This window comes from Schistocerca americana, chromosome 8 (genome assembly GCF_021461395.2).
Source record: "Schistocerca americana isolate TAMUIC-IGC-003095 chromosome 8, iqSchAmer2.1, whole genome shotgun sequence".
In the NCBI taxonomy this organism is placed as follows: Eukaryota; Metazoa; Arthropoda; class Insecta; order Orthoptera; family Acrididae; genus Schistocerca; species Schistocerca americana.
In genome coordinates, this window is record NC_060126.1 from 364,163,411 (window position 1) to 364,188,795 (window position 25,385).

General features: G+C 40.9%; 1 long non-coding RNA gene across 1 annotated transcript in view; it reads right to left on the minus strand.

Annotated features, from left to right (window-relative positions):
- The window catches only part of LOC124545400, a 134,726-nt gene that overhangs the window by 42,646 nt on the left and 66,695 nt on the right, over window positions 1–25,385 (minus strand). The window contains exon 2 of the long non-coding RNA XR_006967615.1: window positions 6,230–6,310. This is a non-coding gene — a long non-coding RNA (uncharacterized LOC124545400). The remainder of the gene's footprint in view (window positions 1–6,229; window positions 6,311–25,385) is intronic.

Below are 25,385 nucleotides of genomic sequence, written 5' to 3' on the forward strand. Positions count from 1 at the left end.
ACGAGGGATAATGCGGGTCATAAGGGTTATAAAGCTCTGATCAGATATTAATAGCTTTTGTTTCTGTGCTTGTGTTGAAGGAACCTATGCTTCGTTCATTCTGGAAAAGATTTTTTTTTGTAGTCATTAGCGCAAACATAGAACGTTCTCTTACTCGATCTTAAACATGACATCATTCATTTAAGCAGTGTCCTTTCGACGGAACTGATCGCATGGCAGCAAATCGACCACAGAGTTCACAATTGCAGTGATACCTCCAATAAATTTCATGTCAGTCATTTATTGGCGCTTTCCCCATACGAGTAATTCTGACGCTTTCTCAATTTACTATAAAATTACCGGCCGGCCGCGGTGGTCGTACGGTTCTAGGCGCTGCAGTCCGGAACCGCGGGACTGCTAAGGTCGCAGGTTCGAATCCTGCCTCGGGCATGGATGTGTGTGACGTCTTTAGGTTAGTTAGGTTTAAGTAGTTCTAAGTTCTAGGGGACTGATGACCTAAGATGTTAAGTCCCATAGTGCTCAGAGCCATTTGAACCATATAAAATTGCCGTGAGCCAAATATTCGAAAATAAATCGTAAGTATGGCTCTATTAGCTAATTGCGTGAATGACTACAACGACATGAGACTCATGTTATAATATGTTTAATGAAACATCTACCGGATGCGTAGCTTATTATTGGGGGCGACCATGAGAATCTGAATACACCTTACCTTAATCGACTGCGTTAGCACCTACTGTGCTTGATGTCAAAGTAAGTCGTTTCATAAAGTGATTAAATGTACTCTGAATTAAACTCTGAGGTTTCAACCGGTTTTTGGGAAACGACTTTTGAAGCAGTTGATATCCGATATGCTTTCTGACTCAATGGTACTGTCATTTTATTAGGCACACTGCTAAGCTTAATCAATATTATGCAAATATCGCCCAGCACATCCCTCGCTTACATTCGTTTACATAGCTATTTACGATTTTCAGGAACATAAAATATCTGTTTACTCGTGGTTAACAAACAGAAATTGTTGATAATTCAGATTTTTAGATTCTTTTGATATTAAAAAGAAAAAATCTCGCCATCTAGTGTACACAGCTCGTAAGACACTCGCAATTCCTTCATCTTATCCCTGTGTTCTTGAAGCAACTTTTGCACTACCGAAATCATCTTAGACACATTTTAAAAATAGTTTTAAAAATAGTTGCCACCTGTAGGACTCGTGAGAGAAATGTATTCTAACTTAAAATTACACCATTGTAGAAAAACCTATACGATGTGAGTTGGATGAAACTAGTACAGCACTCTGACAGTGTTCCGTAAAGGTTAGGCCGCCCTACTGCTGAACTATCATGTTAGCTGTCATGAAGATATTATTCTAATGAAGTGGCTCCTGAGTTAAAAGATGATTTTTCTTGCTGTTATGTGAGTATCTTATAATTATCTCACAGATTCAATTTTATGAGGCGGATGGCTGGAAGGAAATGAGATTGAGGTTTCACATCTAGTCAGGAGGACGTCATTAGAGATAAACCACAAGTTCGGGTGGTAGAGGAAATCTGTGGTGCGTGCCATTTCGAAGGAATCATCAGGGCGTCGGCTTTACGCGTAGTAGAGAAATCACAGAGAAACCAAAATTTGGATGACCCAACGGGGATTTCAACTGCCTTTCTCTACAACATGTATCTATATCTACATCACTCAAGCAGCCACACAGGGTAAGTCGATTGGTACATCTGATACCATCTTCCTTCCCTGTTCCATTTACGAATGCTATGTGTGAAGCGACGGTCGATAAATCTTCGTATGACCTCTGCTTTCCCCGATTTTTCTCGTCGTGGTCATCTCCCGAGATATATCTTGCAAGAAATAATGTGTTGTCTGCTTCTTCTTGGAACGTACTCTCTGGGAATCTCAACAGTAAACCTGTCCTTGGTGGACATTCGCTTCCTTGCAATGTCTGCCAAGGGAGTCTGTTGAATATCTCCGTAAGGTTCTTGCGGTAAATAAACAATTACCCGGCGAAACGCACCACTCTTCGTTGGTGGGGCTTCTCTGTATTTTCTGTTAATTTAGCTTTGAAACGATCTCAAACTGATGAACAATACTGAAATAATGGCCGAGCAACTATTTTACAAGACACCTCTTTAATGGCTGAATAAGATTTACATATGATGCTCCCAACGAATCTCAGTCTGTCATCTGTTTTTGCTACTATTTACTATATACAATCATTCCACTTCGACTCGCTTTGGGCAGTTGTTACTAGGTGTACGAATCCAGTGTATTACCACAGCCCACAGTGCTCATTCACTCGGTCAGCGTCGTGGCGTAGTTCGCACATTGATGAACCAAAACAATAAACCACTGCCAACCGCAACACTGGATGCCGCTTGGTGACGTTGCAAGCACGTAAAGCGGTAACAAAAGCTTGCAAAAGGAGAAGACACAGACGGGAGAATATGGGCTGCAAATGGGGAAATCCATTGAGATAAACGACTCTGACAAATGGCAACGCACAGCCTGTGAACGAGTATCTCGAAAATGGCAAAGTTGTTCAAATTTTCACGTGCTACTGTCGTGAGCATCTACGGAAAGAGGTAGAAGGACAGTGGAACTAACGCTAGGCGCTAAATGGTTGGGCGTCCATGACTCACAGAAAGTGGGGTCCGGAGGCTAGTCTGTTGTGCAAAGTGGGGTAGATAGTGTGATCTGTGGCATTTGTGCCAAAAGAACACAATGCTGATGGATGTACAAGTGTTTCGGAGCACACCGTTCATCGTACATTGTTGAACATGGAGCTCCGCAGTAGACCACCCCTACGTGTTCAAACGTTGATACAACGTCATCGTCAATTACGATTGCAGTGGGCACGGAACCATCGGGATTCGACCATCGATCAATGGACAGTTTTCGGATCTTTGGGTGAATCACATTTTCGCTACCCTAGGTCGATGGTCGTCTCCACAAACGCCTTAATCAAGGCAAACGGCGGCTCGAAATGTGCAGCGCGCCTCGGACGCAGGCTGGTGGGCGCAGTGTTATGCTACGGGAAACGTTCTCCTGCACTTGCACGCGATCTGTGGTAGTGGCAGCTGGCAGCTGCGAACCATCTACATGCTTTCACACTTTATGTCTTCACCGACGGCATTGTCATCTTCCAGTAGTATAACTGTCCGCGTCTAGGAGACAGAACCGTGCCACAGTACCTTGAGGAGTATTATAGTAAACTCACGTTGATGTCTCGGCGACCAAATTCGCCTGTTGTTAATCCTATAAAACCCGTCGGGGTCGATGTCGTGCGCCATCACCAAGTACGCCAATCGGCGGCCCATTACTTACACGAGTTACATCTAACCTCACACACCTTCATCAACCACCCAACAAACTGTTGGATTCCTGATATGCAGAATCAGGGATGTATATCGTCCCAAAGGCGGAGAAACAAGCTGTTAAGCAGGTGGTCATAATGTTTTGGCTCATCAGCGTATGTTTCACAGCAAATTCTACGTTCTTGCGGAACGTAATCCTAAGAGACTTATTGGATTTTTCGAAATTGACATGCTGTTTCCTCTTCATAATTTTTGGTTCAAAGTTTTCGGTTTACTGAAAGGCTACAACATAGACAATACGTATTGACGGTAAACATCGAAGAATCGATCATATTTCTATTGATTACGTCGGAAATCCTGAGTTTGCAAGTGGCTCTGGCATGATTCTCCGTCGTGGCACTTTGTCGGATCCGTCGCAACGGGACAATAGTGTTCTAATTTCCATTTACAGATTCTAGATTCACCTGTTATGGAAGATAGTTTTAGTCTAAGGTATGTGTCTCTCCTTTTTCCTCGTTTTCTCGACTGACATAAAAATGCGTGTGAATTCCTAAGGGACCAAACTGCTTAGGTCATCGGTCAATAGACCTACACACTACTTAAACCAACTTAAACTAACTTATGCTAAGAACAACACACACACCCATGCCCGAGGGAGGGCTCGCACCTCCGGAGGGAGTGGCCGTCGACTGAGATAATAAATCAAGTTAATAAATGTCATAGCACTAATTTGGAAAGATATTACCTAAAGATTTGATGTCACCCTTGCTACAGACGATAGTCGCATGAATCCCAGGTACGGAGTACTCACAATCTACACCATAAGAAACTAAAACCATTAATGGTGTTGGAGTCTCAGCATGGAATGTAACACTGCCGCACACCTTGTTGGGTGGGTAAGACTGTTGTTCTGTATATAGGACGTCACTGGTTAGCATTCATGGTCTAAGCACAGATGCGAGATTGAAATGTTCGTGTTATCCTGTGTCCATACTGAGATACAACCACTAATGACAGCCACATGAACTAGTCGTCTTTGGGTCTTCTGCTTCGCTATCGGCTTAGGGGACTTCTCAGTCGTTGCTGTGTATCCCAAACAGGACTACTAACACACGACTCTTTTGCTTATTTTTACTTTACCCTGAGAATGAAGGTTCTATTTCTCTTTTCTCGTTCGTACTTTACGTAATTTACACAACCTAGCACTAGTTCTTCTATGCTGGATGTCTCTCTCACACGCTATGTCTACTTCTACGTGGACTTAAGCCAATCTCTGAAATTTCATGTTGGAGAATTCTTTCCAAGTTCCGTCTGTAGTGTAAGGCATTCATGCTACTGTCTTCGAAATCATGCTTTTAGCAGATGCATTGATAAGCCTTTTAAATTACACTACTGGCAATTAAAATTGCTATACCAAGAAGAAATGCAGATGATAAACGGGTATTCATTGGACAAATATATTATACTAGAACTGACATGTGATTACATTTTCACGCAATTTGGGTGCATAGATCCTGAGAAATCAGTACCAAGAACAACCACCTCTGTCCGTAATAACGGCCTTGATACGAATGGGCACTGAGTCAAACAGAGCTTGGATGGCGTGAACAGGTACAGCTGTGCATTCAGCTTCAACACGATACCACAGTTCATCAAGAGTAGTGACTGGCGTATTGTGACGAGCCAGTAGCTCGGCCACAATTGACCAGACGTTTTCAATTGGTGAGAGATTTGGAAAATGTGCTGGACAAGGCAGCAGTCGAACATTTTCTGTATCCAGAAAGGCCCGTACATGACCTACAACATGCGGTCGTGCATTATCCTGCTGAAATGTAGGGTTTCGCAGGGATCGAATGAAGGGTATAGCCACGGATCGTAGCACATCTGAAATGTAACGTCCATTGTTAAAAGTACCGTCAGTGCAAACAAGAGGTGACCGAGACGTGCAACCAGTGGCACCCTATACCATCACGCCGGGTGATACGCCAGTGTGGCGATGACGAATAGACGCTTCCAATGTGCGTTCACCGCGATGTCGCCAAACTCGGATGCGACCATCATGATGCTGTAAACAGAACCTGGAATCATCCGAAAAAATGACGCTTTGCTATTCGTGGACCCAGGTTCGTCGTTGAGTACACCATCGTAGGCGCTCCTGTCTGTGATGCAGCGACAAGGGCAACCGCAGCCATGGTCTCCGAGCTGATAGTCCATGCTGCTGCAAACGTCGTCGAACTGTTCGTGCAGATGGTTGTTGTCTTGCAAACGTCCCCATCTGTTGACTCAGGGATCGAGACGTGACTGCACGATCCGTTACAGCCACACGGATAAGACGCCTGTCATCTCGACTGCTAGTGATACGAGGCCGTTGGGATCCAGCAAGGCGTTCCGCATTACCCTCCTGAACCCACCGATTCCATAGTCTGCAAATAGTCATTGGATCTCGACCAACGCGAGCAGCAATGTCGCGATACGATAAACCGCAATCGCGATAGGCTACAATCCGACGTTTATCAAAGTCGGAAATGTGATGGTACGCATTTCTCCTCCTTACACGAGATATCACAACAACGTTTCATCAGGCAACGTCGGTCAACTGCTGTTTGTCTATGAGAAATCGAGTGGAAACTTTCCTTATGTCAGCACGTTGTAGGTGTCGCCACCGGCGTCAACCTTGTGTGAATGCTCTGAAAAGCTAATCATTTACGTATCACAGCATCTTCTTCCTGTTGGTTAAATTTCGTGTCTGTAGCACGTCATATTCGTGGTGCAGCAATTTTAATGGCCACTAGTGTAGTATACAACACCCTTCATGTAAATACATCGCAATAATACTAGAAATCACACGAATTAAAGAAGTAATTGCTTACTGATAACACATGCCTAAAATCATATGGTAGACTCACCAGAAGTCAGATTTGCAGTATCTTTGTGGATGCAATGTGGGAAGTGCAACCATTATTCGTCGCAGTCAATAGATGAATGAACTGTAAAGAAAAACACATTCCAAAATTAAATAACGTAAACAAAATTTAAACCTTTACTCAGAAATTTATAAATATTTCAATGCTGCTTGAGTATACAGTTGCCCTTCCGTGGCTGCTTTATTTTATTTTAGCTCGTTTATAGACACCTAATTGGATTAAATTTGTTCTTGTGATATTTGAAATATCTTCTGTGTTTGATATGTTTTAATGAGTCGAACAATAACAATATTCAGCAATATGGCTAGAAAGCCTTTCTTCAGGTAACCTATCTCCGATTTTCATTCAGCTTTGGTTAAACTGGTTGATTCACACCAAGTGCCACAAAAAATTTTCTAGATCGAAGCATCTGCAAAAGAAATGCAAACCTGTACTATAACACAATAATTCAGTGAAATCTCTCCCGAAATGATACCCTAGCCCCTTGTTTTTTATTGACATATAGAATCGAACACAATTTTTCGAGTTTCAGGACCAACAAACACACCTTATTTAAATTTGGCTTTTGATAAATGAGGAAAGCACTCGCAGGGATATTTCAGACACTCTCCGTGTTCCGGTAAGGCTTTCGCAGATTGTTCCATTAGGCCCTTCTTAATTTGTAGAAGTGTCTCTATTCAGATACACGAGGTTCTCGCAGAAAATGAGGAAGAGCCATGAAAAAATGGTTCAAATGGCTCTGAGCACTATGGGACTCAACTGCTGTGGTCATCAGTCCCCTAGAACTTAGAACTACTTAAACCTAACTAACCTAAGTACATCACACAGCCGGCCGTGGTGGTCGTGCGGTTCTAGGCGCTCCAGTCCGGAGCCGCGCTGCTGCTACGGTCGCAGGTTCGAATCCTGCCTCGGGCATGGATGTGTGTGATGTCCTTAGGTTAGTTAGGTTTAATTAGTTCTAAGTTCTATGGGACTGATGACCACAGCAGTTGAGTCCCATAGTGCTCAGAGCCATTTGAACCATTTTTTTTACATCACACACACCCATGCCCGAGGCAGGATTCGAACCTGCGACCGTAGCAGCACCGCGGCTCCGGACTGGAGCGCCTAGAACCGCACGGCCACCGCGGCCGGCCAAGAGCTTGTCGCAGTTGTTATGATATATACTAAATAGTTCCACCACTCCTACCAAAATGAAATATGTGTAATTAAAACTGATAAAAATTCATTTTAATTATTGAGTGTTAGTTTTAAAATTAATAGCGGGAGATATGGCTTTTTAACAAATAATATTCATCACACTAAAACCGACGGGAAAAAGGCAATTTCAATACAAAAGATTTTATGTACTTGGCCTGTGTTCTTAATCACTGAGTGGAGTTATTATTCCGTTATTGGCTTCGTAGGTCAGTGTCGATGTTCTGTGGTTTACGTCTCCACGCTGTCCCGCAAACGTTGAGTGAGGGCTGTTATTAATGAGCGCCGTTATGAGAAATTTATACCTCGTTAACCTTGTGCAAGGTTACACACATCGCAGCGTAACGCACTACACGGGAGACCTGTAGCGGTATATACCATAGCTTCACCGTCAGTGGACACACGTAGAAGATAGAAGAAGCAAAAACTGTTGAAGATGTCCAAGTTACCTAGGTGAAATATATACGATTGGCAAGGAAAATACATCTGAAGTACGAAACACGAGTAGTACTGTAGTTAATCTCATTTCCAATATACAAGCATTTGTCCGAAGTGTTCGTCTCTTAGTCACTTTTCATAGCTTTCATTTTCAGTCAGTTTCGCTATCCTTTCTTGAATGAAGACATGTGTTATGTAAGACACCTGCACTTCGTTTTGGAGCTACTACAAACTGCTTATTTCATTTACCATACCCTTTTCTTTTCATTCCTTTAAAACATCTGCATTGGTTATAGTTTCGTGTGATTCCCACTTACTCCTAAAACTGTCGTCTGCGTGCTAATTTTTAAGTTATTCTTGCGTTTGAAGATGTTGTTTGTCACGTAATTTCACTTCGGTTTGCAGCGCTACCCATTTAATGACGTAAAAAACGACTAAATGACGTTTTATTTCAAGAAATGTGTAATGCTGCAAGCCGAAGTGAAGTTAGGTCAAAACCCTAAGTGATAAACGCAAGAAGACCTGAAAAATATGCATGCAGACCTCACTTCCCGGTGTAAGTGGATATCAGACATAATTTCAACCTGTGACGATGGCTTAGACGAATAAAATGGAACGCGTATGGTAAAATAAATACGCAGTTAGTAATTGTTGCGAAGATAGATTTCAAATACCTTGAATAACTGCACAGCAAAGGGGCCACAAATGAAGAACTATAGGGGATGTGTGTTTCTTCTGGTAACTTCTCAAGCTTTTGTTCTGAGCGATCTGAAGATACAACTATCAAGAACCTGAAGGTTGGTTTGACCACTACACTGTTTCACTAAGCAGGGTCCTATAAGAGATGAATGTCCTAATTTTAACCATCCATTATAAGGGAACCTACAGTGTAACGCTGACTCCAAACGTCGGCGCTATTAATCATTTTCATATTAGCAAACATTTACAGAGGTGAGTGAAGTGTCAGAAAAAAATTCTTTGTTTAAGCGAGACCCGAACACCAGGATTTTGGGTCTGTAGTCCGACACTTCGACAATGAACCACTGAGCCGCCCTAGGGATAGATATAACAGTTAAAAGAAAAAAAATCTAGCAAATAAACAAATTCCCACCTAAGACTGACACCGTTTTCTATCTACTAGTCCGCAGCTCGTGGTCGTGTGGTAACGTTCTCGCTTCCCGCGCACGGGTTCCCGGGTTCGATTCCCGGCGGGGTCAGGGATTTTCTCTGCCTCGTGATGACTGGGTGTTGTGTGCTGTCCTTAGGTTATAGTTAGGTTTAAGTAGTTCTAAGTTCTTGGGGACTGATGACCATAGATGTTAAGTCCCATAGTGCTCACAGCCATTTCTAGCTACTGTGTTCTTCCTAATGATGAACGTGATTGCAAATAAATAATGAGCATTTCTTCTGCTAATTCCCAAGACTATGATTTTGATCGATCTTGCAGCTGACCCCAAATTGATTCATATATGGACATCTTGAGCCCAGTAACTGCCACAGTATTTATTCGACAGTGAACGTATTGATTCCCTTTAATTGCCATCTTATTTTTCCATAGCATACGTTTTGATTCTTGTAAGCTGTCAACAGCGCCAAAACATTTACCCTCCCACTTTACACAGACTACATGCAGTAAATATCGTTAATGGTTGGATTTATCATATTCTCATAAATACTGTGCATGCAAAGACGCGATTGTCAAGCGTAAGTAATAAAATTTTGTAGGTGGGAGAAACTTGTAGTAGATGTTTTGAAGGTATTCATTCTATGTAATGGTTGAATTATACAGCTTTTCCATTTGTTCTTTTATATAGTTTTGTTTGTCCCACAATTTTTCGGAAGTAGTTTTCCTCCCGCTTCTCATTTTAACTTCAGGTTCAGTTTGCACATTCTTTAATATCTCTAATAGAAGGAATATGTTGGGACGGGAAGAGCAAAATTGAGTGTTCAGCTTAGAGTTGAATGCCTCACATCAGTAGATAGTCCGTTCAGAACTATTACTAAAGTCGGTCCGTGTAATGGATAGAAAGTCGCTATCAGCTACAGTATAAGTAAGAAATAAATAATCGAAAGAGTAATCCAGACGTTCGTTGTTAGGTTTGTGAAACATTTGGTCTTCGACGAGGCAGTCTTCAATTTGGTCAGAGGGGAGAAGAGGCAGTCCAAACGAAATTTTCAGAAGTCTCCCAATTGCAGATTCCTTTGATTTAAAATCATTTGGTAATCCCAATGGTGGAATCTTTTCCCACCAAGTGTGTCCAAGATGAAATCTGCAGCTCTTTATGGGCCAAATGTAAGTAACTGTCTGGTAAACTGCCGTTTCAAGGCCAACGTATGTACTGTGTAACGTTCCGTGGCAGCACACACAATATTAATAAAATGAAATGACACACAGAATTGCTGAACTCGAGCGTGCACATTTGCAAATGCATAACAACAACTGTGGCACGCCTGTTAGGAACGTGTACGGTAATGAGAACACTACGTACAGTTCATACCAACAAAAAAGCAATTCGTATGTACTGTAATTGTTTAACAAAAAATATTATTTAATTTTGTGTGAAGGACGTTAGTTATTATTGTAATATTTTTTGTAATAATATTCTCGATGTATTTATGATTGTAATATTCTATACTCATAATGTAATTACGAAATATGTTAATATCTGCGATGAAAAAATGTAAGATATAGCCACAGAGGAAAATAATGTTGTAAGATTACAAAGAGATATTCATTATCAGCAATACTGTAAAAAGCACTACATAATGGGCATTCTTTGTCGTCTTCCTCGAGAGCTGAGAGAGAGAGGAACCTGTGACGTAGCATTATATGAATGAGTAGACTTCTTTAGTCTGTGTCTATCTTTAGCCGCCATTAGAGGAGAAATTATAAAGGTGTGTAATTTTAATTATTGTTATGGTCTAAATACAATTTATCAAAATTGTGTATTACTAATGTAAATTAGCTTGCCCATGTCATCTATAATATTTCCTTAAAGAATTTTCAGCATTTTTAGCGATTATCGTTGGTGTTGCTGGACTGTGCCGCGACCGAACGATTTGCAGCGGCGGCACATTTAAAAAATTGTTCCGCTATAAAATTAACCAAATCCGTAAATCGGGAGCAGGTAAAATTAGCAGTGAATTACGAAATATTTTTCTTTTACAGCGATCCTGAGGCTGACTGAGTTTATTACTGGTTTTACATTTGTGCATTCATAGGCGGATAATTAACATTGAAGTTGTTAATCTGTTGGTTCTTTCAATTTCTAAAGCAAATAACTTAAACGTATGGTGAAGTGTGTTTTGTCAATGATAATTAAACGTTCAGGTCGGCTTGGCAATATTTAACCATTTTATGCTAACAGACAGTCTTGTGTTCCATAGCTAACGCCGGGAAAGAATTCAGTAAGTATTTAAAAAACCACTGCATTTAGAATGCGTAAAAAATTTAATTTAAATAATTTTCAAAGTCATAAATGTTATTAATCAGTTAGTTTGAATTTATCAGCGTGAGAGGGTTGCTAAAGTTCACGTAATTTTAAATGTGCTTAATTCTGTCTAAATGAATTTTTATTACCACACGTAAAAAAAAGGGGTTCTACAACAAAGTTCGTACTGAAAGAGTAAATAAGAAAAATATTTGAGGTCATTTCTTCCCCATTATCATCCGTTCATATTACATAATAAATAATTTATATATATATATATATATATATATATATATATATATATATATATATTTTTCTCATTAAAACTGTTCGGATTGGTGTTACTTGCAATTAAGAACAAAGCTCCCTTATATGTTTCAGTCTTTTGTTTGGAAGCATAAAAAGACCAACGGTGAATAGTTTTCGCATTTATCCCATTAATTATGTGGTGGGACAGCTTAGGGCAACTCTTGACGGTCACACCCATAAATAAAGTTCTCGACTCTTGCAGAAAAATCACATTGCTATTGCGTGAGAAACCGACAATATTCATTTCAAAGTCGTACACTAATTAAAATATTTTCTACTCTGTTTGTGCTTCGTGTACTTCTGGTAAGTTACTTGCAAACTTCGTAAGCTTGCGTAATCGAGTGGCACTAAGGTATTTCTTTATTCGAACCAAATCCTGAGTTGTGAGAGTGTCAATAGCACCATTAGCTAACACGAGGCGTATCAGTTTGGAGGGTCACTCACACAATTTTTTTCGGCCTTCCCCTTACAATATTACCCTGACTCTCTGATGGTTTAATACGCCAGAGTCAAACCTTTCGTGGTAATGGCCTAACTGTGAACCGACTGCGCAATTTTAAGAATTCCACAAAACGCTTACATGTTCTGCTCGCACTCTTGTATCTATGAACGCCATCGACGAGACACTTACGGAAACAGAATTTATAACCGTCTGTCGCCAACAGTCTCTTGCCCTTTTCACTAGTCATTATATGTATCTCCATCGCTTCCTCACAGGGTGCTGACTACTTATAAGCCTGAGTGACGTGTCTGCACGACGGTGTAATGGATTGGGGAAGAGACGCCAGCCGAAAGTTAGCGGAATCTACATAATAAGTATTAGTGTTCGGCAAACTTGTAGGAAGTGAAAATCAAGCCGTTCACTAATCGCGCCAGCCGGTGTGGATGTGCGGTTCTAGGAGCTTCAATCTGGAACCGCGTGACCACAACGGTCGCAGGTTCGAATCCTGCCTGAGGCACGGATGTGTGTGATGTCCTTATGTTAGGTAGGTTTAGGTAGTTCTAAGTTTAGGGGACTGATGATCTTAGACGGTAAGTCCTTTTTTTTTTTTTTTTTTTTTTAATGGACTTGTAGTCCGGGGTGATAAGTTACATTACAGCATCACCGGTCTATTGCGGTCTAACTGTGTCGGTGAGGCAGTAAATTTCCACAGGGCAGTGACTGCGTCACTGCAATTCACTTTGGAGGTGTGGCGGTGGGACTTGTAGTCCCGTACCACCCTCTGACGGTGATAGTGCTACATGAGTCAGGCAGAAAAATTTTGCCTAACATGGGCGGGTGAGGGTGTGGCAGTGGGACTTGTAGTCCCGTACCGGGGATGTGGTAAGTCCCATAGTGCTCAGAGCCATTTGAACCATTTGACCCACTAATCGACTGCAGGAACGCAAAACGGCAGCAGCAAACCTACGTAGAATAAAGCTCGATAAACCTAGTAACAACTACAAGCATCTCACCCCGACCTCGTAGCAACCACCGAGCAAGGTAGCGCAGTGGTTAGCACACTGGACTCGTATTCGGAAGCACGACGGTTCAAACTCGCGTCTGGGCATCCTGATTTAGGTTTTTCGTGGTTTCCCTAAATCGCTTCCGGCAAATGCCACGATGGTTCCCATGAATGGGCAAGCCACACTTTCTTCCCCATCCTTCATCAATCCGATTGGAGCCATGACCTCGCCCTTCGGTCCCCTCCCCCAAATCAATCAACCATCTCACCTCGCTCCCCCCCCCCCCCCCCCCCCCCGCCTGCCCCCACCACTCCTCATCCACGCCGGTACCGTATGTATGAGTACACGACGAGCAGTCCTGACTGTGCTACTTCTGTAGTTGAATGTACAGGTATTAGCCATAATATTAACAGTGATTTTCTGCTCTTTCAATGCGTAGCAGGTAGAGTCTTAAAGAGTTTCCTTTGCGCAAATGCACCTGCTTTGCGGCCGCCTGACGTGTTAATGGCGCTCTTGCGAAACGGGCTGCCAGCGGTGAATAATTACTCGGTTTCATTCTCCACTACAAGCCATTATCTGAACCTCCGAACTACAGAAAACACGGCGGCGTTTTGTTGCTAGAGAAGTCGGCGAGAGGCATTCGCAGGTAAGGCCGGCGCAGAGCGGACGTTTCGTTTCGTTTCGTTCCTGTTCCTTTGTCCCGGCGCGAGGCGCGAGTCGCTACCTGCCCCACCCACCCAACAACCACCCTCTGGCCATGGCAAGCCCGCGCCTACCTGCAGAGAGGTCCTAATACTTTTCCGAGCGTTTGAAAAATTTCTTGTTAGCTCAGCAGTCAGACTCGTCTGCGGGGTGGCGACTTTACGTCCTGTGATTGATGGTTAATTTACAGGAGAAAATTGGCCTCGAGATCTGCTTCACCCCCAGTATCTCCGAGACGAATTACAAGACTTCGCTGCCTAAAAAAAAGTTCTCTCTTGGTGCTATATTTCTTTTAAAACAAAATAAAAAGATTCACGTAACTTTTGCGAACATAAACCCTATGACGCCATTTCGTAGACCTCATATTTACTTCGCATGATAGAAAATAACAGTCACAGACATACAGTGTAGGGAATACTGGAACCAGCGACTAGTTTTTAGGATTTTATTGTACCAGTAACATTTTCGGGCCTGAGCCCATCGCCAGACGGTAGCGTTGAGTTGTTTGTAAGCTTTACGTTTGTGCCCTAAAATATATATAAAAAAAATGTGATTGCATGTTTTGCAAAGGGTTTTCATTGGCGTCCTGAAATATAACAGATTTCTTGTGATTACATCGTTTTACACTTATATATCCTATTAATTGTACTTACTTCCTGAAAAGTCCTCCTTCACATATTATAAGACAGTGATTTGATTTTCTTTCACGGTCCATGCTGGTCAGTGAGCTGAACTGAATACAAGATGGCGATTACATTTCTTTACATCGGCAGCTCGTCTGATGTGCCAAAGAACCTGATGTGTTGACAGATTTGGCAAAATTCTGTAGTTATTCCAAAGGCACTTCTTCATAGTGCAGCTAATTTTATACAGCTGTACAATTAATTATTTAGGTTCGAAAGATGTTGGTAATGAACAATGAAGAAATTTATCTCTATCAAATTAATTATTATTTCTCTCATTTCAAGTTATAGAAATTGTATGAAATTTTGAACTTACATTTGGTTATTTAATTCAAGTTGCTCATTCAGTATGCCGTCAGATTTATTGTGAATGTGGCTGTATACTTATAATTCCTCTAACAACTTCATCTGTACTCTTTTTTAGCGCAATGTACGAGAGTCATTCAATAATTAAAGAGACAAATTGGTCTGGATAAGAAAGCGTTTATTTTTACAAAACAATATTTTTTCTACTTTTCAACGTAATCCAATTGAACTTTTATGCACTTTTATGCAGTTTTTTTTTATTCCGGCTGCAAAGAACTCTTTATTTTGATGTTTTAACCAATTTCCCATAAAAATTTTCACGTCCTCGTAGCCCTGGAATCTCTTCCCACGTAATACCTCCTTCCATGGAAATCACTAGGTGCTAAATCAGGACAGTAAGAGGGATGAGGCAGTACTTTGCAGCCCATTTCGTCATGTTTCCACGGGTTATTTGAGCAATATGAGGACGTGCGTTGTCTCGCTGGAGAATCACACCTCTCCTTTGAGTTCCACGACGTCTCTTTCTCATGGTTGGTTTCACCTTGTTTAAAAGCAAATCCGAGTAGTATTGGCTGTTCATTGTACGCTGTTGTTCGGGATAATCACAACATACTGGACGTTCAGCATGCCAAAACACCGTCAAGATGACTTTTCCTGCTGATGCTTCGGTTTTTAATTTTATCTTGACAAGTGAGTTGCTGTGCCTCCACTCCATGCTTTGTCTTTTTAATTCTGGCTGATAATAGTGAACCCAGGTTTCATCACAAGTTAAAATTTTGTTGAGGAAGTGCTCACCTTCTCTTTCATAATGTTCCTTTAGCTCTGTGCACACTCTCAACCTTGTTTCTTTGTGTAGCCGCGTCAACTCCTTTGGGACCCATCTTGCATATGTTTTACGGTACTTCATCCTGTTACAGATATTGTTATGAACTGTACCAGTACTAACTTGAACCTTATCAACTATCATTTCCACAGTCACACGGTGGTCGGCACGAATAAGTCATCAATTCGACTCTCAGGTGAGGGAGTTGAAACTACAACTGGTCGGCCAGAACGCTTTCCGTCAGTCACTGAGTCGCAACAAGTTTTGATCTGCTCTACCCACTTGTAAAAATTTGCACTATTCATACAACCTTCACCATAAACTTTATACATTCTACAGCATATATTCACTGGTTTCTCGCCTTCAGCAATTAAAAAAACGAATAACAGAACGTTGTTCATCTAATGTGGACGTTTCAAGCAGACTCGCCACCTTCAAATGCATTTTTGAAGATATAAACAAAACAATGTTGAAACATCAGCTAATCAGGGCTGATCCCAGTGATACCAACTTAAAGCCATAAAAGTACCAAACTTGCGTTACTAACAGTTTTTTCCCCAGTGCTATTTGTCTCTTTAATTATTGAATGACCCTCGTACATCTCTGAATTTTCTTCGATGCTTATCTCTGTGTCCGCGTTTTGGACCAAGTGAGTAGCGAAAATTGACTTATTTAGGTTGTTGAGCCTGAGAGCAGTCACGTTTTCGCAGCATCGAACATCTGCCAATGTAAAAGTTGGGGTGCATGTAACAATTTAATTTGTAACTGCCATATCAGTGGTGAACTTCAGTTTTAAAATTATAAGTTGTGAACAATTTTGTCTTTCATTTTATTGTTTGTGGAGAAAGTAAGTTTGTTGTTTTTGGTACAGAATAAGTTTTCAATCTGATACGGCATTTTGCCAGTGAGTAGTATGTACACATGTTTGGTAGAGTTTTGAGGAGCTATTTGTGCTTAAGTACTGTTTGGTTGGACTTTGAGCTGTCTTTGTTACTGTATTTGTTTTTAATTCTGCTGAGGAGTTTTGTGATGGTGCCACAGCTGTGACCATTATTGTGGGATATTAGTTTTATTGTTTTCAGCCCGCATCTCGTGGTCGTGCGGTAGCGTGCTCGCTTCCCACGCCCGGGTTCCCGGGTTCGATTCCCGGCGGGGTCAGGGATTTTCTCTGCCTCGTGATGACTGGGTGTTGTGTTCTGTCCTTAGGTTAGTTAGGTTTAAGTAGTTCTAAGTTCTAGGGGACTGATGACCATAGATGTTAAGTCCCATAGTGCTCAGAGCCATTTGAACCATTTTTTGTTTTCAGTTCTTGTAGTTTATCTGCAGGAATTATTTCCATTCTGTTGAGCATTGCCGTGCAATATGTCATTGTGTGTTCCTTGGGGTGACATAATGAGCTTTTGACTGTTTCATCTGTTACAGTGAGTTTCCTGTAGATTTTAATTTTGTGTTTACGATCGTATTTAGTAATTTTTAATTCCAAGAAATTTATGCCATTATCAGTTTCATGCTCAACAGCAAATATTATATTTTGGTAGAGTTTGTTGAACTCTTTTGCAAATTGATCAATTTCTTCTGCTGATCCATCAAATAAGATAAGTGTGTCATCCACATAGCGACGGTAATATGTGATACTTCTTCTTGATTGTTGTACAGGCATTCGAAAGGGATGTTTGTAAATGAATTACGTAAACGTTGTCTAGCAGGCTAGCCGGGCAACTGCCCATTGCATGACCATCCTCCTGTTCATAAAATTTGTTATAAAAGCTAAAGCATTTATGTGACTGCAGTTTGACACAGATAAAATTCTTCATTGGCCATTACCTGCATCTATCAAACCCAAATAATTGAATGTATAACTGTATAGAACTATCAGAAATACGAAGAATTTTTTTAAATTTTTTCTTATTATCAGTTATCAGACTTCTGATTGGTTTGCAGCGGCGCGTCACGAATTCCTCTTCTGTGCTAACCTCTTCATCTCAGAAGAGCACTTAGAACCTACATCCTACGTTATTTGCTGGATGTATTCCAACCTCTGTCTTTCTCTTTCTTTTGCGCTCTACAGCTCCCTCTAATACCATGGAAGTCATTCCCTCATGTCTTAACAGATGTCCTATCATCCTGGCCCTTCTCCTTGTCAGTGTTTTCCACATATTCCTTTCCTCTCCGATTCTGTGCAGAACCTGCTCATTCCTTACTTTATCAGTCCACCTACTTTTCAACATTCGTCTGTAGCATCTCATCTCAAATGCTTCGATTCCCTTCTGTTCCGGTTTTCCCACAGCCCACGAAATATGAAACATGAAGAAGTCACTATGCATCTCCATAAGTGTGCCGTATATTAACACATATCAAGTTCTTCGGCACATCAAGCAAGCAGGCGATGAAAACAAATGCATCCGGCAACATATATTTAGTTCAGTTCATATATCGTAAGAGCAAATCAAACATCTGTCTTATAATACGTAAAGGAGGACTTTTCATGAAGCAAGTTTGTACAATGAATGGAGTATATATAAGTACAAAACTATTTAACCACAAAAACTTTGTTACATTTCAGGATGCAAATTAAAAACCTTTGTAAACCATATAGTCACGAAAAGACTTATTTTGGTTTAGGACACGAACGTAAAACTTGTAAAGAAGTCACAGCTACCTTCTGGTGATGGGCTCATGTCCGAAACTAGTAACGGTACAATAAGACCATTTCAAAAAATTTGTGGCTGGAAGCAGTATTTCCTGAAGTGTAATTCACGAAAGCTTTACTGTATGATTACATGATGATGGCGTCCTCTTGGGTAAAATATTCCGGAGGTAAAATAGTCCCCCATTCGGATCTCCGGGCGGGGACTACTCAAGAGGATGTCGTTATCAGGAGAAAGAAAACTGGCGTTCTACGGATCGGAGCGTGGAATGTCAGATCCCTTAATCGGGCAGGTAGGTTAGAAAATTTAAAAAGGGAAATGGATAGGTTGAAGTTAGATATAGTGGGAATTAGTGAAGTTCGGTGGCAGGAGGAACAAGACTTCTGGTCAGGTGACTACAGGGTTATAAACACAAAATCAAATAGGGGTAATGCAGGAGTAGGTTTAATAATGAATAGGAAAATAGGAATGCGGGTAAGCTACTACAAACAGCATAGTGAACGCATTATTGTGGCGAAGATAGATACGAAGCCCATGCCTACTACAGTAGTACAAGTTTATATGCCAACTAGCTCTGCAGATGACGAAGAAATTGAAGAAATGTATGATGAAATAAAAGAAATTATTCAGATTGTGAAGGGAGACGAAAATTTAATAGTCATGGGTGACTGGAATTCGAGTGTAGGAAAAGGGAGAGAAGGAAACATAGTAGGTGAATATGGATTGGGGGACAGAAATGAAAGAGGAAGCCGCCTGGTCGAATTTTGCACAGAGCACAACATAATCATAACTAACACTTGGTTTAAGAATCATGAAAGAAGGTTGTATACATGGAAGAACCCTGGAGATACTAAAAGGTATCAGATAGATTATATAATGGTAAGACAGAGATTTAGGAACCAGGTTTTAAATTGTAAGACATTTCCAGGGGCAGATGTGGACTCTGACCACAATCTATTGGTTATGACCTGTAGATTAAAACTGAAGAAACTGCAAAAAGGTGGGAATTTAAGGAGATGGGACCTGGATAAACTAAAAGAACCAGAGGTTGTACAGAGATTCAGGGAGAGCATAAGGGAGCAATTGACAGGAATGGGGGAAATAAATACAGTAGAAGAAGAATGGGTAGCTTTGAGGGATGAAGTAGTGAAGGCAGCAGAGGATCAAGTAGGTAAAAAGACGAGGGCTGGTAGAAATCCTTGGGTAACAGAAGAAATATTGAATTTAATTGATGAAAGGAGAAAATATAAAAATGCAGTAAGTGAAACAGGCAAAAAGGAATACAAACGTCTCAAAAATGAGATCGACAGAAAGTGCAAAATGGCTAAGCAGGGATGGCTAGAGGACAAATGTAAGGATGTAGAGGCCTATCTCACTAGGGGTAAGATAGATACCGCCTACAGGAAAATTAGAGAGACCTTTGGAGATAAGAGAACGACTTGTATGAATATCAAGAGCTCAGATGGAAACCCAGTTCTAAGCAAAGAAGGGAAAGCAGAAAGGTGGAAGGAGTATATAGAGGGTCTATACAAGGGCGATGTACTTGAGGACAATATTATGGAAATGGAAGAGGATGTAGATGAAGATGAAATGGGAGATATGATACTGCGTGAAGAATTTGACAGAGCACTGAAAGACCTGAGTCGAAACAAAGCCCCCGGAGTAGACAATATTCCATTGGAACTACTGACGGCCGTGGGAGAGCCAGTCCTGACAAAACTCTACCATCTGGTGAGGAAGATGTATGAGACAAGCGAAATACCCTCAGACTTCAAGAAGAATATAATAATTCCAATCCCAAAGAAAGCAGGTGTTGACAGATGTGAAAATTACCGAACTATCAGCTTAATAAGTCACAGCTGCAAAATACTAACACGAATTCTTTACAGACGAATGGAAAAACTAGTAGAAGCCAACCTTGGGGAAGATCAGTTTGGATTCCGTAGAAACACTGGAACACGTGAGGCAATACTGACCTTACGACTTATCTTAGAAGAAAGATTAAGGAAAGGCAAACCTACGTTTCTAGCATTTGTAGACTTAGAGAAAGCTTTTGACAATGTTGACTGGAATACTCTCTTTCAAATTCTAAAGGTGGCAGGGGTAAAATACAGGGAGCGAAAGGCTATTTACAATTTGTACAGAAACCAGATGGCAGTTATAAGAGTCGAGGGACATGAAAGGGAAGCAGTGGTTGGGAAGGGAGTAAGACAGGGTTGTAGCCTCTCCCCGATGTTGTTCAATCTGTATATTGAGCAAGCAGTAATGGAAACAAAAGAAAAATTCGGAGTAGGTATTAAAATCCATGGAGAAGAAATAAAAACTTTGAGGTTCGCCGATGACATTGTAATTCTGTCAGAGACAGCAAAGGACTTGGAAGAGCAGTTGAATGGACTGGACAGTGTCTTGAAAGGAGGATATAAGATGAACATCAACAAAAGCAAAACAAGGATAATGGAATGTAGTCTAATTAAGTCGGGTGATGCTGAGGGAATTAGATTAGGGAATGAGGCACTTAAAGTAGTGAAGGAGTTTTGCTATTTGGGGAGCAAAATAACTGATGATGGTCGAAGTAGAGAGGATATAAAAGGTAGGCTGGCAATGGCAAGGAAAGCGTTTCTGAAGAAGAGAAATTTGTTAACATCCAGTATTGAATTAAGTGTCAGGAAGTCATTTCTGAAAGTATTCGTATGGAGTGTAGCCATGTATGGAAGTGAAACATGGACGATAAATAGTTTGGATAAGAAGAGAATAGAGGCTTTCGAAATGTGGTGCTACAGAAGAATGCTGAAGATTAGATGGGTAGATCACATAACTAATGAGGAAGTATTGAATAGGATTGGGGAGAAGAGAAGTTTGTGGCACAACTTGACCAGAAGAAGGGATCGGTTGGTAGGACATGTTCTGAGGCATCAAGGGATCACCAATTTAGTATTGGAGGGCAGCGTGGAGGGTAAAAATCGTAGAGGGAGACCAAGAGATGAATACACTAAGCAGATTCAGAAGGATGTAGGTTGCAGTAGGTACTGGGAGATGAAAAAGCTTGCACAGGATAGAGTAGCATGGAGAGCTGCATCAAACCAGTCTCAGGACTGAAGACCACAACAACAACAACAATTCACGAAAACACCTGCAGTGTTTTGTAATCAAAATGAGTGAAATAACTTCACACAGTTTTCTGGGAACAGGTAAGAAAGTCACATGGCTGACAATTTTTGGCTTCTTCTGCGTCATTCTTGCTTGTTACTCTGGAAGACACTAATTACGGTATAAGCTTGTCCTCCATAGTTCCATTTCGTAAGTCACTTAACGCTTCATGCTTTGTACCATTACGTGTGCATATGGAGACGTGATAATGTCGCCCAAAACGCTTGTATTTAAATAGACATTTATACGCAGTTATCATTCAGTATCATGGACTCCTACATTTTAATCATTTACAGAATTAATTCAACTAGTAGAGAATTTGATAATTTTAACAAGGAAGCTTAAACATTTGTATCATGTTTCAGGTTCAGTCAGCGACAGCGTTCCATTAACGAATTAGTGCAAAGATATTCTGTTAATTTCTGTCTCATATGAAAAGTAGGAAATAGTATCTACTTTCCCAGTCTCACATTATATGGAATGATCTTACATTTGACTGGAGCATAACATACGTTGAAGACTTGCCCTTAACTACAGTTGGCAATCCCATCAAACTAGTTTGATGTCAAATTACAAAAGTATAATTGTTACAAATCCTTTTCAGGAACTGTCTAATGTAGCTGACCGTGTTTTTAATGCAAACAGCTCCTGTTTCACAGGCAAATACTTGGAAATGTTCGTGAAACCATCCTACCATACTTTTTGATTCTACCTTTAATCTTGTTAGAAAAACAGTAAAAGATCTCAGCATAAACTTGGAGCATATAAATTGACAACAACGATCTGTCTCTTGCCTTACACGCAATTCGAAAATTCAGAGAAATATTTTCATCTAAAATGAGACAAAAGTTAGTCCAGTCATTAGCTCTGCCGAATCGCAATAACTATGATTTAATTCTCAACACGACACTAATGAGAAAACTGCAGAAGTAGACGTTAATGAATTCATAAGATACGTGTGTGCCCTTAAGTTACTACATGTCGTATGTAAAACACTGGTTTGTCTGATCACCTCAGAACTTCATTTCTTCAGTTATTGTGAATGCGGCCGAATATACATTTAGATTTTCACACGCTCTATCTTCTTCATCCATATTGAACTCGCTTGTGTTCTCAATAAGTCTCCTCGAAAATCAGATAATTTTCATTATTCCACAACTGCAGTGCAAGGTCCGATACATACTCGCTGTACCTATACATAAAACTAATCCTTTCTCCATCTGTTGCTCCATTTCAGCCACACGTACCTAGAACAAAGTACCCCGAAAACCACTCAGCATTCAATGTGAGATTGAAACCTTACGTGTGATTCGGCAATAACTTCCCTCTCAGCACATTCCAGCTATCGTCCTTTCCAACAACGCCCAGTATTTCTGTGACACTGTTAACACAATCCTAATATCCCTCATTCATTTCCCGTTTTCCGTCTTTTCTACTAAACTTGTCCACTTTATTATTCTCTCATGTCCGTATCAGTCCACTTCTTCTACAGATATCATTCTATCGCTAACCCACTCGACACTGCTTAGCGTAGTCACGCGTTTGTCTCTCTCTATAATTTTCCTCCTTCCACTTCCTCCTCCCCCCCCCCCCCCCTCTCTCTCTCTCTCTCTCTCTCTCTCTCTGCCAACCCAACACGCAATTCCGTCCATTACCAAATTAACCAATCAGTCTATCCTATTCAGTGTGCCTCGATTCTAGATCATTGCTTTTCAAGAACTTCTGTTATCTTTTTGCCTGCTATATGCTTTACCGTCCTCGTTTCACTTCCACGTCAAGCTACTCTCCAGGAAAATATTATGAGAAAAGAATTTCAAAGTATTATTAATTTTCCCTTCCCAGAAAATTGTTTCTTGCTGTCACCTTTGTTTATTTTCGCTACTCGGGGAGCCGTTGTCAGTAAGCTGACATTTTTTCACCAATTTTCATTCAGTATGGTCGCATGGAATAATGTTGTGGGGTAGCTCATCTTTAAGAAAGGAAGTCCTCATTACCCAAATCGTGCTGTAAGAACAACATGTGGTGTTCACTCACGATCATCTTGAAGACATCTGGTTAAGGAGTTTGGCATTCTGACTACTGCTTCACAGCATATTTATTCCCTCATAAAGTTTTTTGCCGTGGTTATCCACTACAGTTCAAAAGGAACAATGATTTAGATAAATACAATACAAGAAGGAATAATGACATTCATTAGTCCACCTTACGATTTTATTTAGCACGAAAATGGGTTTCTAGTGCAGCAACTAAAATGTTTGGTAACTTACCCAGTGACAAAAAAAACTGACAGACCGCATAGAAAAATATAAAAAGAACTGCAAAATTTTCTCCTTGACAATTTCCCGTATTCCGTAGAAGAATGTCTATTACTATAATGTGTAAGAGGTGGTTGGTAGAAATTACTAACTCACATCTGTATATTTAAAAAAAACTCACAAATATTCAGTGTGTTGCCATATTTAGAAATTAATTTGCGGTGTGGAGGTAACATGAATTGTTTCACATCATTACGATTTATCGTGCAAATGATGCATGGAACATGAGACTACCTAATTTAACACCATCGACAGTTACAAAGTGACTGGAGCATTATTTAAGTGGCTGACTAACATTTTATTTTTTCTTCAATTTAGCTTGTTAATACGGAAAAAAAGAATAAATATATAACGTAGCGCTCGCAGTTGTTATTACAATGCGAATCGAGAGAAGGAAGCAGAATTGTGGTGCACGTTCGCTGCTGTGAACACTGTTCCTAGCGTTATCTCCTTGACGACGTGATAGCAGGAACGGGGGACCGGTCCGGTTGCGTTTCTAAACAGGTCGCACCGCTCTTGTCAGAGCAAGAGACTTGCCCTGCGGGACTGCCTGTCGCTTCAGTGCGCTTCGCTGACGCAATCCAGCACTGGTACACTATCAGCTGATACGCCTCAAAAATTCTTCCACAAATGGTCGTATGTGGAGCTACGTGTAAACCTATGACAGTATTTGACTTCTATCAGTGTTTAAAAGTAAAATTTCTCATGCTCTTACTTGTTTCTCAGATTCTTACTAGTGAAATGCAGAAAATATGTCACACACACACACACACACACACACACACAAGCGAGCACGCTTACACACACCTACGAGTCAAATCATGATGATCGCTGCCCACCGCGAGACAATGCAACCCGGCGGCGTTGTAGGCTGTAGGCATCTCAGACAGCAAGGAAAGTACGTAAACGGAGCATAGACGTATGAGGAATCATCCTAATAGCGACACGGCAAGTGGGGAAATGCACTGAAATAGCCCGTTTGACTATGGGTAGATTTCAGGACTGGGAAAGAACGTGTCGGACAAAGCGAAGCTTGTAGGCTACTCGCACGCTACCGTAAGTGACCAGCTATGGGAAGTGGCTGCAGTACATTACGTAGAGAGCAAAACCAGGTCGCGTACAAACTGAAGACACTGTAGGTAAAATATTCTGGGTTGTTAGGCAACGTCATAATAAAGAAAGTTACTCCACATGTTTTTGACTTAGCTGCATTATGTTTATGATAGAGCTATTTCCAATATAGAGGAGAACTTTATGAACAGTGTGACGGTCACCCTTGTCGTCAGTAGCAGATGACATTCTTATGGAATATTTTGAGCAACAACCATTACATAGAGCTTCTTTAAAGTCTTCCTGCTGATTCCGCTATGAGGATGACACAAAATGACCACACATTGAAGAAGAGCTACACAGTTCCACAATTTCTTAAATAGTATTCACACCAAAACCAGCCTTACCTTGGAGGATGAGAGTGAGATCTGTCTCCTGCTCCCTGGAGTCTTGGTGTATAGAAGTTACGGCAACTTTCTAGCACACAGTGTGTATAGAAAGCCCAGAAGCAGCACTGCTCAATATTCTTTCTTCACGTGCCCTTCCGTATCAGCGATGTCAAGAACTTGGTGTCTTAGTTGGCTTCCTTAAAGAAGAGATAAAGACCGATCGCTATGATAGTTAGTACACAGACAGGGTTTTT